The following is a 13,717-nucleotide window of genomic DNA, read 5'->3' on the forward strand; positions in this document are numbered from 1 at the left end:
GCAGAGTAAAATAAAATAAAATAAAATAAAATGAAGATAAAATAAAATAATTGTTCCCTCTCCAATATTCAGCTCCTCCTGCAGCACCCCGAGTCTATGAATCGGAACGTATTATCCTCTGGGAGATGTAAACCTCGCTGAGCTGCAGCCTGTGCTGTGCCATGCAGGAATGGATAACCTTAAAGCCCTGCACTCTGTAACGCGTGTGGGCATGGCACAACCTGCCCGGTGCAGTGCGCATGGCCCCGAGCTGCTGGAGTTCTAGGAGCGTTTGGACAGTGCTCTCAGACATCGGGTTTGGATTTGAGTGGCACTGTGTGGAGCCAGGGGTTGGATTTGGTTTCCCCCTCTACTCTGCTCTTCCCCTTCTGCTCTGCTCTTGTGAGGCCCCATCTGGAGTGCTGTGTCCAGGTCAGGAGCCCCCACTACAAGAAAGACAGGGAGCTGTTGGAGAGGGTCCAGAGGAGAGCCATGAAGATGATCAGGGACAGCAGCACCTCCCCTATGAAGACAGGCTGAGGGAGCTGGGCTTGTTCAGCATGGAGAAAAGAAGGCTGCGGGGTGACCTCATTGCAGCCTTTCAGCACCTAAAGGGAGCCTACAGACAGGAGGGGAATCAACTCTTTGAAAGGGTAGATAACAGCAGGACAAGGGAAATGGTTTTAAGTTGAGGGAGGGAAGATTTAGGTTGGATGTCGGGGAAGTTCTTTACAGAGAGAGTGGTGAGGTGCTGGAACAGGCTGCCCAGACAGATTGTGGATGCCCCATCCGTCCCTGGAAGTGTTCAAGGCCAGGTTGGATGGGGTTTGAGCAGCCTGGGCTGGTATTAAATGGGGAGGTTGGTGGCCCTGCATGTGGCGGGGGGTTGGAGATTCATGATCCTTGAGGTCCCTTCCAACCCTGGCCATTCTGTGATTCTGTGATTCAGCTCCCTTATGAGCAGAGGCTGATCCCTGCAGCCCGCACCGGGCGCTATGAGGGCAGGCAGGCCCAGCAGGGAAGCACCATCCTGCAGAACAGGCAGAGCCTTCAGGTGGCAGCGGGTGGAGTCTTTGTGAGGCTATGGGAAATGGGAGGATAATCCTTCTTCGTGATAGATGGAGACAGCAGGGTTGTTTGGGTTGTGTTTAGTTTGGTATCTCTATTTAAAAGTTTGTTTTTTTTGTTTTTTTTTTAATTCATTTCCTTCTAAGCTCTCTGCAAACAAGCATGGCCTGCATTTCCAGGGAGGGCTTTTGGGTGCTGTCAGAGCACTGAATTTATGGCCCTGCCGGTGTCGGAGAAGCAAAACCTGATAGTCTAACTCCAATTCAGTGATTTCAACGTATTTCGGCATGGCATGATAGCTGTGGGGGGCTGGCTGTGTGGGCAGAGCTGACTCGCCCTCATCTCCCATCCTGGCCATCTGCAGGAGCTGGGTGCTCCCTGCATGTGGCACTGCCCAGGGCTGCCATCGTGGCAGCTTGTCAGCCCCTGCTCCTCTGCCTCTTGCTAGCCAAGAAACTCATATCAAGGAAAAAATCCCTCAAGTGGAGACCAGCTGGATGCCAGAGTCGAGGGACGGGTCTCTAGATCCTTATTTTCCTATTTGCCTCTGAAATATTAGACCCACGTGGGGACATCAAACCCCTTTGTCTCAGTTCTCTCTGCTACGTGGGCTTTCTCCTCCCTCTCCCTCTGATGGAAACAGCGTGGTTCCCCCTGCCCACTCTGCCCCACCTCCCCGGCTTTGATCACAGCAGCTGTGGAAGCCAGACTTTGAAAACACGGTGATTTCAGAGACGTGTTGATTAGGAAATGAAATTCTGAGAAACAAATGACAACCCAGCCGTACTGCCAGGGTCTGTGAGACTGGAGCTCCCACCAGGAAATATATTTTCATATTTTTTGACACATCCAGGGTGTTGTATTATTAATAAAAAATGCAGGCAGAACTTCTTAAGAGAAAATGACTTCCAAAGAAATAGCTTTTTTTTTTTTTTCCTCCCTGTGTATCTGCAGTCTTCCTTGAAGAGACAGCTCAGACCTTCCTCTTTTCTGCAGAAAAAAATGAAGCATACAAACAAAAGTGAAGCATAAGCTTACCCTGGGGTGGGGACCATCTCCTGGGCAAGGAGAAGAAGGACTGGTGACTTCTCCTTCCTAGCAGGTTGTCTCCAATTTCATAAGCAAATGGATTTAATGGAGGCTGGAGATAAATAAAATAACCCCAGTAATTGTATGAGGAGAGGATCGTGCCTACTGTATCCAGCCAAGGTGGGGAAAGGACCATCTAATGTGGCTACCTCTGTAGCAGCACAATGCCGCACAGTGACTCCAGTCTGTCTTTCTTATTCAAAAAAACCCTAATCCAGCCCAGAAAAACATTATTTTGTTTCCCTTCTCATCAGTATTGATAGCATCACGCATTTCTGAGTGCTCCTGGCACTGTTTGGAGTTTATCAACCCAAGGGAGGGATGTTCTGTGGCTGATTCTTCTCAGTTTTGCTCTTGTGAATGCAGGAATTGCCCTCAGCAGGGGGTGAGCTTGGGCAACTTTGCACTCCAAACCTTGGACAAGCAAGAAGGGGAACTCACGCTGCCTCACTGTCCACTGCCATAGCACCCTGGGACCAAGCAGGGAGCAGGAACTGGGGGAGGCTCACATTTCTGGGAATTGCCACCTCCTCAATCCTTTGGCATCTGCCTGAAGGCAGCCACAGAGTAAGTTTGGTCCTCTCTCTGCAGCTATGGGTGCTTTGTTCCTTTGGCAGCAAGAGCCTTCAATCCCCATCAGAAAAGAAAGGGCGAAGCCGTTTCTCTCTCAATCAGTTGCTTAAAAATCACTCCAAAACTTAAAGCCAGGAATCAGCCCTTGTGTCTGTAGCTCATTCTGCACAAGACGCCCTGCTGGGAAGAGAGTTTTCATGGAGAGCAACAGAAATCCCTGTTTGCACTCCAAAGAGCCCACACTCCTGCAGGTGCCACTGCAGTATGATAAGTCAGCCTAATACTACAAAAAATCCAAAGTGGTAGTGGATGGCAGCAGTCAGGAGCTTCTGTAAGGACAAACCAAGCCGTGCTGTGGAACAGCTTGGGAGCAGCAGCAAGGGGAAGAGGCTGCATTCATCTATCACAGCATCCTGGGTTGACTGGAGGGCTCGAAGCTCAGTTTTCTGTGGGGGGTTGAACTCCTGTCCATAGCAGATGCTCTTACCCATGCACAACTGGAGCTGCCTGGGGACTTCAACCTGCACCAGCCCAGGTATTATGGAGTTCTCCAGTTTTCCTTCCCTGTTCCCATTGCTGCCATCCAATTCACCATCCAGCAATGAGGCAAAGGCATGCGCAGGTTTCAGTATGTGTGTCATTTTTAATGCATTTATTTTTAGCTTGTTTTTGTGGCCGGTAGAGGATTCCACAGGAAATCCTGCAGCCAGGGGATCATGAAAAGCTCAGGTTCCCGATTGCGTTACATACGTTAACAGAGATGTGAGCTATATGTTTTTTATAAAAGGCAGCTATAAATACTTCCTCCAGCTGCACCCATATCCCCTCGTCCCTCTTCTCTTCACAACACCTGTTGACACTCGTGTACCAAATAAAGATTCACTGCTCAGTGGGGAGGAGACACTGTGGCTCCGGCCCTGTGGTAAGGCAACTACATGGCAGCAGCACCTGGACTATGAGTAGAGGGGCTTCTCCTGGTCTCCTATCAGTTCTGCAGGGAAAGTGCTGCTTAGGGTGCATGCCTGGAGGAAGCATCGCTGGGAACCTGCCCTGTGGGTTTCAACCTCCATCCTAAAATCCTGCACCCGTGATATAGCTGAGCAGGCTGTGAGGACGACATGAAGTCCCTGCTCCAGTCTGGGCACTGTGGGAGCTCTGCACTGCTTTGGCCCTGGGTTTGTTCCAAAGTCCCTCCTGTAGCCAGGAGGGCTGCTGGGTGGGAGCTGAGCTGAACTGGAGCCATTCAACGTTTTGCCTTCCACAAATCAATATTCACAGGTGAAAATGCACCCAGTGACTGCATCATGAGACAGAGAGCCTGGTGCAGGGGGGTTATTATAAAGATGTGCTCAGTCTGAAGTTAAAGTCTGGCAGTTCAGCCCATTGCTTGGAATGACCCTCACCTGCGTTCTGTGGAGCTCTGGAGCAGAGACAGGTTGGAAGCAGAGGACATTGGCTCAGAGGTTCATTTGTTGTCAGTGAAGGTCTCAGGTTTGGACCTGGCACTGCAGTGAAGTCTCTGGCCCAGAGCAGCTGTGGTTACACATCACAGGGCCTCCAGCCATGTGTGGCCTCCTGCACCAGAGGGGTCATACTTAAGGGGGCAAAGGAAAAGCACCCTTTGCTATCTTCCATCTGCTCCTCCCCGCCCCTGTCAGGACTCCTGGCAGCCCTTTCAGCTGCAGCATGCTCCAAAAACGTGTGCAGGGTTATGTAAGACACGTACCCTGGGTGACTCACACGCCGAGCTGCGGCACGCAGCTCCCACATCCCTGGTGCACGCTCCCAGAGAGGCACACAGCCGTGGGACAGGCAGCCCGCGGGGCTGCACACAGCCACCTCAGTGACCCACAAGGATCATCGAGTCCAACTCCTGGCTCCACACAGGCCGACCCAAAATCCAAACCCTATGTTTGAAAGCATTGTTCAAATGCTCCTTGTGACTCCAGGGACAGATCATCAGTTGGGACAAGTTAGAATAGCTGCATCGAAGGCAGTGAAGATGAGCAGATATTTTCCTGGTGTCTTGCCAGCTCTTGGTTTTTGTCCAGGGCTCCACACCTACCCTAGCCTACCTCCTGGTGCAAAAATGCTTGGTTTGAGTCAGAGGATCCACAGCCTGGCTTATTAGCAGAAAGGAAACACAAACTAATGGAACTCTTCTTGTTTGTGCCTGCCAAGGATCCAGCTCCCAGCTTTCAGTTGCTCTGCAGTGGAGGGATTACATATTGGGGCTGACTCTCAGCTTCGGACTCCACTTTTAGACTGGTGTAAAGTCACAGTAACAGAGGCATCAGACTCATTATTTATGATACAGTTATAAATTACACACTTTTGCCCCCTCAGTCCGTAGCTAGAAATCACCACTTCCCACACGCAGCATATGCAGCGTTTTATTTTTAAAAAATGATTTCCATCTTTCTAAGGAGTAAAGACAGAGCACAAAAAGATGAATTAATATGACCTGTTATTAAGTTACAAAATGCTTACAAGGCCACAAGACTATTCAGTCTCCTCAGGAAAGCTGAATTACAGGGCCAGAAAGCTGCCAGGTAGAAAGCAGCAGAAGTGCTCGCTCCAACACACAGCTCCAGCTCCCAGCTGGGAGCCCAGTGCAGCCAACATTGGGAGATGGTGAGGAGGATCCAGCCGGCTGTTTGCTGGGATGAACGAGGCAGAATGATCCACACACGGTGTTCTAGCAGCTATGCTGGCGCAGCCCTGATGAATGGATCCACATGAGCATACCCTGACTGCCAGCTGCCTCATGGGGTGGGCTGGATCAAGAATGGGAAGGTGGCATAGGGAGCCACGAGAGGAGAGGAGGGACACAGAGGGCATGGGACTGAAGGTGGATATCTTCTCCACAATCAGAAGTGTCCCACACAGTAGTTGGGGTGAAAAAAAATAATCTCATCTGCACTTCTCCTCTGCCATCAGCTGAAGTCTGTTAGTCCCATATCTTGTGTTGGTTGAGACGCTGAGGTTGCCAACCTTCTGCTGTGACAATCCCCATGCTGGCTCCCATCATGCTTCTGCGTGATGGCCTCAGTGCTCCAGCTGTGCCCCATTCCCATCATAGAATCATAGAACAGCCTGGGTTGAAAAGGACCACAATGATCATCTAGTTTCAACCCCCTGCTGTGTGCAGGGTCGCCAACCACCAGACCAGGCTGCCCAGAGCCACATCCAGCCTGGCCTTGAATGCCTCCGGGGATGGGGCATCCACAGCCTCCTTGGGCAAATGCTGTTTGTTTCCCTGTAGCCCAGCAGTGCCCACGCATGCAAGTGGCCTCGAGAAGACTGAGGTTACCAAGTCAGCCACTCTGAAGTTAGGAAATGCAGGAGGAAGGCTGTCTCTGCATGTTTCTCATTTCATTATTTCCCCAAGGCTCCCTATCCTGGCTCCTCACTGAGCACAAAATGGATGGCGCCCACCTGCAGAACAACTGCTAAGCAAAAATCTGGCTTGAAGAGAGACCTGAAGTAGCCCTCTGTGAGCCCTAAAGCAGTTTAACTGCTGAGCTTAGGGTAATTTAGCCCACTCCATTGTGCTAATGCGTGCATATTGCTCCTGATAGAGACACCAGCTTCAGCTCAGCACCACCAGCGCATCCCTGTGAACAGTGCTGTGATTTTCCGTTCTCCATTCTCCAAGCTGCCCAACATGCCAGCTCTGCCCTGTGGTTACAGCTGATCACACAAACTTCCCTCAGGCTTCAGTGTCACAGGGCTTCATGGCTGCTGCTGGATTGAGCCCAGCTAGGATGGCATGAAGCGGCATAGCTGAGGAACAGAAATAAGGCAAGATTTGGGTCCAAAAGTGTCCCTGTGCCCCAGGAACAAGTCCCCTGCACCCTCACTCTTCCTCAGCCTTATCAGATCCAGTAGCTAAACAAAGGGGATTTCTCTGCAAAGGCAATGGGATCTGTAATTAAAGCCTGGATCCTAATGCACAAGCACAGAAGCCACATGCTGGCTGATTTACTTTGTAGCTTTGAGAGCTTTAATGTAGGAGGGTTGTTGGATTTTTTCTTTTTTTTTCTTTCTTTTTCCTTTTTTTTTTGCATGCATGAGCAACATAAATAGAGCTTCATCTTTTATGCATTTTCTTGTGCCTTCCAGACCCAGAGCTCCTCTCTATCATTTGACATCGCTCCTTGTTTTGATAGATGCACTTACTGGAAAAAGATGTAAGGGTATTTTCATTGCAGTACATCATATTCACATGTATAAAATATTAAAAGCAATAGAGCTGAGCCCAAAAACAGTGCGGTACTTTACAAAATAGTATTAGACTTTTCCTTAGGTATTAGAGAAGGTGATAAATCCCCCTCTATCATACAGTACAGCCCCCATGGGCTCCGAAGGGGTATGAGCAGGTAGCAGGAGGGTCTATAGCAAAGACAGCAAGAAGGTTATGTATGCATGCAGAGGGATATAAATATATTTATGTGTGTGTATAGGTTCTTACGTAGCATTTTTCAGCAGTGTTGCTCTCTGCAGAGCACGCATTTCCAAAGCCCTGTACTGGGGTCTGTATTGCATGGAGCATGGAGACACAGAGCCACTGGCAATTACAGGACGTGGCAGCATATGGCACGCATGCAGCCAGTGTATGGCAACAACATGTTTTTACTTCCTTGAAACAAATACTTCAGAAGTTGATTTCAATATCTCTGGTTCTCTTTTGAAAAGCTGGCAGCCCAGGCCCTTGAATGTCCTCCAAAGGTCTCCTCTCCACAGACTGCAGTCGGAATTAGGTCCAGGTGAGCTCAGGCTTGGTCTCAGGTGGTTGCAGCTGATGCCTTGGTCCTTCAGCATCATCCCCTGGGCACCAGTGCTCTGGCAGGTCAGATGAAGGATGCTGAAGGCAGTCAACATTAGAAAATAAGAACTCAGAGTTAAACTATCAAGGGTCACACCCTGTGTAGGTGCTCTCAGTTTGTTCCGTCTTTTGAGAGGAATGAAGTTATTCAAAAGGAAAATTCTTCAGGGTCAGTGTTCGGGTGTTTTTCCATCAGCTATTTCCCCATTCCTCAGACCCGTGTGCTTTTCCTGTCTGTCAGATCTTCCCTTCTGTCCCGAATGTTTCTTCCTTCCCTGTTGTCCCCAGCCACCCCTGGCCCCACTGCAGCTGTCCCACAAGCACCACGCACTGCAAAGAGGCACGCTATTCCTAGCACTCCTTGGAGAGGCTGAAACCACTCCATCGGCTATTGTAGATGAACAAAAGTGCTTTCAACAGAATTGTTTGAAAATAGGAACAAACATTTGCTGAATTTCCAAAAATTTGCGAAGTCCTTTTCATTCTGCTGACTTCCAGAGAGAGGAATCTCTCCTTTATTCAAAAACTCTTACAAAAGGTTGATATTCCAACTACTGGTTGCTTTTCTTTATGGGTATTTGATTCTCTCTTCTTCCCTTTTTTCCACATCGTTACTGAAAAAAAAGCAAAATAAACAAACAAAAATATAGAAGGTTTCTAAAGCATTAAAGGTCATACCACCAAATTTCTCAAAGCAACATCACTTTGCTTTTCAAAATCACCTTGAAAAATCTAAAACGATTGTGAATGTTTTTACAAGCATTTAAAAGATCATCTCCTCAGAGATCAGGTGGCTCAAGCTGAAGCAGGCAAGCAGTAAGACCAGAATGAACAGAAAATAGGAAAACTTGTTTATAGGCACAAGATGTTAGTGGGAGAAACAGTAAGGGTGTTAATGGTCATATTAATGCCATGAGCAGCACCTCCTATAAATGGGTAAGGGAATGTTATGGTTGGCAATCCTGGTCAATGAGAGGAAGTATTTATGGGCTCAGAGGGATCCTGTGCTTGCAAGGGTAAGTCCTGCTAGCAAGACTTACTGCTCTGCTGCAGAGAGGGGAGGGAGGAGGTGAGTGGAGGTAGGTGGTAGATCTCTCCTGTGGGAGAGCTGTACTTATGGATGCTGACAGGGGAGGTTGGTCAGCCATGTCTCAGGAGAAGTAGCAGGCTAAAACAAGGGAGGGTGAGAGTGGAGTGAAAAAAAAGCAATGAATGGTAATTAAGGTAATATATTTGTAATCACATTTGCCCACAAATCATGCAAAGTCAAATAATGTGTAAAAAGAAAATTGATGTAAGATATACAGAAAACTCTTCAGTTCAATGCGAGAGGTAGATTTTCTCTACAGAGAATACCTGCAGCACGCACAAACCTCACTGCCAGAAGGAATGATTCATGTATTAGGTTTATATAGCACCGAGCGCTTCAAGCAAGGCACGCAGAGCCATGTGATTCATGCAGACCACAGAGCTAATCCTGAAATGCTCATTGCCACCAGTGAAGGAGTGCTGTGCTGTGACAGGCACTACGTCCCAGGCATACACAGAGCTGCAGCCTGCACTATTGGAGGCTGAGGATGTCCCATTGCTCCAAACCTGAGGCTGGGAGCACCAGCACCATGCCCTGCTCAGGTGTGCTCTCTGCAGCACAGCGATCCCCCCTGATCCAGCCCTCCCCAGTGCCTTCCAACACCCCCACAGATTAATAGACTTGTAAGAGGATACAAGGCTTGTGGCTGTTATTTGTGTTTGTTTGAGGGACAGTCCTAATTTTCAATTGCTGCTTTTTATTTCAATAACAGCAAAACACTCCTAATTCATTTTGCTCTTTTCTTCTATGCATCTTGAAAACAGTGCTGTGCTTGGATGATAAAACGTTCTCTCTCTCTCTCAAAGTGTTTTTATGTTCTTGTGTGATGTGAATTCTAATCAGGATTGTGGCAACAGCATTAATTTGATATTTTTCCAATTCAATTTGAAGATGTTGACCTCCTATCAGACATTCTCAAATCAGCAGCTCATCTTTTCCTATGAAACAAGCCCAAATACGTTGTGCATTTGTCATCTCCTCGATGTTCTGAAACTAAAAAAAAAAAAAAGTGATGATGTTACTACACATCTACTGTAACGGTGGGGATGTTTCTTCATTTCCTGGGTTGCTGTCAACATTTGAGGAGAATGAGAAGCGAAAGGTGGTTTAGTGCTGGAAGAGCAAGAGTGCTGTGAAGCCCCATGCTGGGGACAGTACACCAAACCTGTCTGTCCTGTGCAGCCTATACTTGGTCTGCCATAAATCCTTTTCTTTACATCTTGCACACATTTTTAAAAGACCCTTTGTAGTTACAGCTCTATACTGTAATACAGAAATTCAAAGATGAACAGGAAAAGCAAATCTTCCCATGCATTTGTAAAGGTTGTTCGTGACTGCAACATCAATTCTTTGTTCAAAACCCCTAGCTTCAGTAGAATCTAACCTGTGCTCGGCTTTGTTGGGTAATTATCAAGGATGTGTTCCCTCACGCATCAAGGCAAGGCAGAAGAGGTGTGCGGGCACTGGTGACTTTCTGGGTTCTGGGGAAGCTCCACAGGAAAGCAAATGTGGAAGTTTATGAAAAAGGGGGAAAGAAAGATATGACTATTTACAGGCTTGTCTCTGACACGAGTCCCAGCAACCTAATGAAATGACTCATATGGATCTCGATTAACAAAGAATTAAGGGAGGGAAATGTAATTAATGCCAATCAACTGGATTTTATGGGAAGAGACCCTTTCTAACAGACTTGTTATCATTTAGAGGAGTGTGCAAGATTGAGTGATAAAGATAACAAAGCTGATGAAAAACACCGTGACTCCTTTAAGGCCCTCAACTTGTTGCAGCAGAACATGTCGATTGAGAAACCAGAGCTATGGAAACCACAGTGACATTTATCAAGCATCAAACTGCTCGCCCTTGCAGCATTGCAGTGTCCTGGAAGGGTGCTGGGACCCCTTATCTGCTCAGCAGCCCTAAGCCCTGTTTTGACACCTCAGTCCTTGCACCCCATCTTTTGCTCAACCCTCAGCTGTTTTTTTTCTGAGTTATTCTCCCTCCAGCCTTTCCCCTCCCCAGGCCACGTGTTATGTGAACGTTCAAAGTAGCAACACCTTTTTATCAGCAGAAAAACATAATGCAGGACTGCAGCCCAGCACAACTGGTTCTTGGCTTGCACCAATGCATATTTGTGTCAAGGGCCATAAGGGAACAGAAAGATTGACCAATAAGCCTTGCAGCTGCCCCCAGGATGGAGAAAGGGTTGAAAATTAAAAGATGGCATTGAGGCAGAAAAAACTGTTTGCAAAATTTTGGGTAAGTGACACGCATTTTATTATGGCCAAAGTTAAAAATTCTGCTTGTAGGAAAAGGAAAGCATACTTACAAGACGGGAGACTCTGTATGGAGGGGAAGGTCAATGATATTGAAAGGACATGTGAGTCCCAGTAATGTGAGTTTCCAGAGTTCAGTTACTTATCTGAAAGGGCTAAATGGGTTCTTCAACTGTGGCATCAGCAAAATAAGTTATTTCACACCTGTATTTTGGTTTTGCATTATTACAGCTGGAATACCATGCTCATGTCTGCAATCCATGGCAGAAGCAGACTGACAAGGTGACAGCGAATCAGAGAAAAATGTGCATGCTAACACTTAGAGAATTGAATAGGATTCGTTTTAGTGACAGCCTCCAGAATTTAAATCTCTCTGGCAAAACCCAGCCCTTGGGGCTTTCTGTGGGCCCTGGGAACTTCAGCCGAGCTGTGTACTTTCCACTAGCCTGTCGACAATTTTGGATGTTCCTTTTTGAACAAGCGTGGGCTTGTTCATTTTTAGATAACCTGTGCCCAAAAAGCCTGGGACTTATCTCCCCGCTACCAAACAATTTCTTCCTGCTGACACTCAGGCACACCAATTATTAATTTGCTCTTGAAAATATTACGTGTGCTGGAGTCATCTATTCTTTCCCCATCATTGTGAATGGAGTCTTTGATTCAGTATTAACCACACAGGAAACAGTGTAGGAGGAACAGTAACGTGCCTGACTCAGATGGCAAGGCATCTGAAAGGATTTGTGTTAAGATGCAGCCCTGCTGGGGTTATGCACTAGCAGGAATAGAAGAAGTTGTTATAAAACACCTAGGCTAGCTTCAAACATAGGGTCAAGTTCAGAGCATGGCTGCCAACCGACTGCTTCTCCTTGTGTTTCTTTCATAGCCCGCAAGGCATCAGGTTTATGGAAAGCTAAGGAGGTATTTCGTTTCACTTTTCACAACACTAACCCAGTGCCAACCCACCAGAACAACACTCTCACCCAGCTCCTTGGAGCAGTGTGATTCTGCCCCACATCCCACAAGCCATGCAGATGGAAACAGTGGTGGAAACAGTGCAGTTCATGCACTGGACAGCAATCCCATCATGAAGGTTCACACCTCACACATTATGCTATATGGCTCTGCCATGCACTGCTTGTCTGGCCTGACAGGTAAGGAATTACATGAAGCTTGCAATCCAGAAGACGCTACTGCTCACTCCTGTTTTCTCATATTCACAGCCCAGTGCCTGAGCTCTCTGATGCCTGAGAAACAACGAGCAGTTGCACTGCCACAGCCATCCTGCTGTCCCCAGAGACCCCGAAGGGAAAGGCGAGATTGGAAGTGAAAACTACATGGATGAAAAGAGAAAGTTAACACATTAAATCTCATCTCACCTTTTGGATCTCATTCCATGCTGGCACAACAGCATGGATGCAACATTGAGAAGGAAGATCTTTTTCCTTTCCATTGTTTCCTCTGCAGTCAAAACCACACATCAGCCTGGCCTTGCAGTGGGTTGCACTTGGGCCTCATTATATGAGCAAGGACTATTGATTCAGCTCATAGACAGTAATGAGTACTTTTCTATCAATAGCTTTGTCATCTCCATTATCGAAGTCGCACATTTCTCCTTCCTATTATAAAATACTGTTAAGTTTTCATGTATTCTAGGGAATTAAAAATTTGAAACACAAATACAGATAATGATATCAGTTTCAGAGGTAACCCTGATGATGAAATGGTCCTGAAAACCATTCACTGCATGGAATTATTTTAGAATTTCCCATAATCATAGAATCACAAAATGGCCCGGGTTGAAAAGGACCATAATGATCACCTAACAACAGCAAGATATTAGAATAAGAAGGAATAATACTAGGTACATTACCGTGGCTTTTAAAATGCATTTTGTAAAGACTTGAAGAAACACAAGTGACATCAGGGTTAATAATTATCAGCCTAAACTGGTATTTTTGTGTAAATGACAATGATTTCATATTTCAGCAGATTCCCAGGTGGTGTATTCTGTCATAGCTGCAGTGCAGGATGAGGCAGCTCTAACAATTACATTAGCTGATCCTCTACTTGCCTCTACCAGCTGATGCCTTCCAGTCCCCAGCCTCTAAAGTGAGGTGAGGGGAATATAATTACTTAAGTCAATTCTGCATATGTAATCCTTTTTGCAGAATTAAGACAGAAACCTCACGCATTTGAATAATTTAAAATTAATCCTTGCATTCTGTCCAGCATTTTTAATCTATTCCATCATTTTTGCTCTGATCACAATGTTAAAGTTAGGATTTACTATGTATGTGCAACGTACTGTTCAGAGATTTAGTGATTGCTGTGACTTTTAGCATTCAGAAGAAAAAAAAAAATCAAAATGCTTCATCATAATGATGTTGTTTTGAATCATATTGTTTTCTTTTGTTTTCTGTGTGTGGCAATAGCCAAAAAAGTGACATAAAAACGGCACCTTAACTAAGCTGCTTCCTGTGTGTCTTTGAGTCATATTCTCCAGATCCGCTGACAAAAACAAGTTTTTACAACTGTTAGCACTGTAGCGGCTGTGCAGCTCGAAGCACAAGTTGCAGCTTATCCTGGATAATGTGCAAACATTGTCATTGGAGTTCCACTTAGGAAAGCACTGTCACTATCGCCTGTGATGGCAGGCACGAGAACCAGGAAAATACAATTCGATTATCAGATTCCTGAGTTTTCAGAACCTATAGATAGGGGAAAAAAATCACCTTCTGATTATGAACGCAGCTTAAGTAGTACCTGATATTACACAGAATACTTACGGGCAACAAAGAAATAAGAAACCCATGCAAT

At 46.5% G+C, this 13,717-nt stretch overlaps 1 long non-coding RNA gene across 1 annotated transcript in view; it reads right to left on the reverse strand.

The window, feature by feature from the left end:
- Positions 1–7,326: 7,326 nt before the first annotated feature.
- LOC109367891 overlaps positions 7,327–13,717 on the reverse strand; it is a 10,725-nt gene continuing 4,334 nt past the window's right edge. Inside the window, exon 2 of the long non-coding RNA XR_002115448.2 lies at positions 7,327–8,151. This is a non-coding gene — a long non-coding RNA (uncharacterized LOC109367891). The remainder of the gene's footprint in view (positions 8,152–13,717) is intronic.

Source organism: Meleagris gallopavo, chromosome 5, assembly GCF_000146605.3.
Source record: "Meleagris gallopavo isolate NT-WF06-2002-E0010 breed Aviagen turkey brand Nicholas breeding stock chromosome 5, Turkey_5.1, whole genome shotgun sequence".
Lineage (NCBI taxonomy): Eukaryota > Metazoa > Chordata > Aves > Galliformes > Phasianidae > Meleagris > Meleagris gallopavo.